Source organism: Entelurus aequoreus, linkage group LG20 (genome assembly GCF_033978785.1).
Source record: "Entelurus aequoreus isolate RoL-2023_Sb linkage group LG20, RoL_Eaeq_v1.1, whole genome shotgun sequence".
Classification (NCBI taxonomy): domain Eukaryota; kingdom Metazoa; phylum Chordata; class Actinopteri; order Syngnathiformes; family Syngnathidae; genus Entelurus; species Entelurus aequoreus.
In genome coordinates, this window is record NC_084750.1 from 30,474,543 (window position 1) to 30,477,042 (window position 2,500).

The 2,500-nt window shown below is 37.0% G+C and overlaps 3 non-coding genes across 3 annotated transcripts; all 3 read right to left on the reverse strand.

The window, feature by feature from the left end:
- Positions 1 to 1,395: 1,395 nt before the first annotated feature.
- trnap-ugg (transfer RNA proline (anticodon UGG)) lies at positions 1,396 to 1,467 on the reverse strand. Its single transcript has one exon. It is a non-coding gene; the product is annotated as a tRNA-Pro (tRNA).
- Positions 1,468 to 1,632: 165 nt separating this feature from the next.
- Positions 1,633 to 1,704, reverse strand: trnap-agg (transfer RNA proline (anticodon AGG)). The gene has a single exon. It is a non-coding gene; the product is annotated as a tRNA-Pro (tRNA).
- Positions 1,705 to 1,981: 277 nt separating this feature from the next.
- On the reverse strand, positions 1,982 to 2,053 carry trnap-ugg (transfer RNA proline (anticodon UGG)). The gene has a single exon. It is a non-coding gene; the product is annotated as a tRNA-Pro (tRNA).
- Between the last annotated feature and the right edge of the window lie 447 nt (positions 2,054 to 2,500).

Genomic DNA, 2,500 nt, shown 5'->3' on the forward strand with positions numbered 1-2,500 from the left:
AGCTGAGAGTTCAAAGCACCATTAAGGGCTTGTCCGGGAATTGAACCCGGGACCTCTCACACCCTAAGCGAAAATCATACGACTAGACCAACAAGCCCCAAAAAGTCTGTTTTCAGCAAAAAATCTCATGAATTGTGAGATTTTAACAAAGAACACAATCTAAAACTAAGTTTGTATATTGGCCTTTTACCACTAATTTAAAGGTATGGCTATTTTGATGCAAAAAAAAGAACTAAGGGTTACAAGCTCTTTCGTAAACAATTAGAGTTTGTAAATTGAAGTTTTACTGTATTTGATTTTATACATTTTCATTGATCCCTTGAGTGTGCGCAGTTTGGAAAATTGAGCTGAGAGTTCAAGAGCACTGTTAAGGCTTGTCCAGGCGTTGAACCCGGGACCTCTCGCACCCTAAGCAAATATCATATGACGAGACCAACAAGCCCCTAAAAGTCTGTTTTCAACAAAAATTCTCCTGAATTGTGAGATTTTAACAACGAACACAATCTAAAACTAGGTTTGTATATTGGCCTTTTACCATTAATTTAAAGGTATGGCTATTTTGATGCAAAAAAAATAACTAAGGGTTACAAGGTCTTTCGTAATCAATTAGAGCTCGTAATTTGAGGTCCCACTGTACTTTATTTTATACATTTTCATTGATCCCTTGAGTGTGCGCAGTTTGGGAAATTTAGCTGAGAGTTCAAAGCACCATTAAGGGCTTGTCCGGGAATTGAACCCGGGACCTCTCACACCCTAAGCGAAAATCATACGACTAGACCAACAAGCCCCAAAAAGCCTGTTTTCAGCAAAAAATCTCATGAATTGTGAGATTTTAACAAAGAACACAATCTAAAACTAAGTTTGTATATTGGCCTTTTACCACTAATTTAAAGGTATGGCTATTTTGATGCAAAAAAAAGAACTAAGGGTTACAAGCTCTTTCGTAAACAATTAGAGTTTGTAAATTGATGTTTTACTGTATTTGATTTTATACATTTTCATTGATCCCTTGAGTGTGCGCAGTTTGGAAAATTGAGCTGAGAGTTCAAGAGCACTGTTAAGGCTTGTCCAGGCGTTGAACCCGGGACCTCTCGCACCCTAAGCGAAAATCCTATGACGAGACCAACAAGCCCCTAAAAGTCTGTTTTCAACAAAAATTCTCCTGAATTGTGAGATTTTAACAAGGAACACAATCTAAAACTAAGTTTGTATATTGGCCTTTTACCATTAATTTAAAGGTATGGCTATTTTGATGCAAAAAAAAAAGAACTAAAGGTTACAAGTTCTTTCGTAAACAATTAGAGTTTGTAAATTGAGGTCCCACTGAATTTGATTTTATACATTTTCATTGATCCCTTGAGGGTGTGCAATTTGGAAAGTTAAGCTTAGAGTTTAGGGCTTGTCCAGAATTTGAACCCGGGACCTCTCGCACCCAAAGCGAGAATCATACCACTAGACCAACAAGCCCTATGTTAAACTCCACCAAATTTTCAAAAAAGTTTATATTTTATCTGTGGAGACGACCTGTAACTGCACTTTTATTAACAAAAAGTGTGATTCACTACAATATTCATTGGTCCCTTGAGTGTGCGCAGTTTGGAAAATTGAGGTGAGAGTTGAGAGCACCATTAAGGGCTTGTCCGGGAATTGAACCCGGGACCTCTCGCACCCTAAGCGAGAATCATACGACTAGACCAACAAGCCCCAAAAAGTCTGTTTTCAACAACAATTCTCATGAATTGTGAGATTTTAACAGGGAACACAATCTAAAACTAGGTTTGTATATTGACCTTTTACCACTAATTTAAAGGTATGGCTATTTTGATGCAAAAAAAAAAAGAACTAAGTGTTACAAGCACTTTTGTAAACAATTAGAGTTTGTAAATTGAGGTCCCACTATTTTTGATTTTATACATTTTCAATGATCCCTTGAGGGGGGGCAATTTGGAAAATTAAGCTTAGAGTTAAGGATCACTGCTTAGGGCTTGTCCAGGAATTGAACCCGGGACCTCTCGCACCCAAAGCGAGAATCATACCACTAGACCAACAAGCCCTATGTTAAATTAGACCAAATTCTCAAAAAAGTTTATATTTTATCTGTGGAGAAGACCTGTAACTGCACTTTTATTAACAAAAAATTTGATTCACAACAATTTTCATTGATCCCTTGAGTGTGCGCAGTTTGGAAAATTAGCTGAGAGTTCAAAGCACCATTAAGGGGTTGTCCGGGAACTGAACCCGGGACCTCTCGCACCCAAAGCAAGAATCATACAACTAGACCAACAAGCCACAAAAAATGACCTTTCAACAAAAATTCTCATGAATTATGAGATTTTAACAAGGAACACAATCTAAAACTAAGTTTGTATATTGGCCTTTTACCACTAATTTAAAGGTATGGCTATTTTGATGCAAAAAAAATAACTAAGAGTTACAAGGTCTTTCGTAATCAATTAGAGCTCGTAATTTGAGGTCCCACTGTACTTTATTTTATACATTT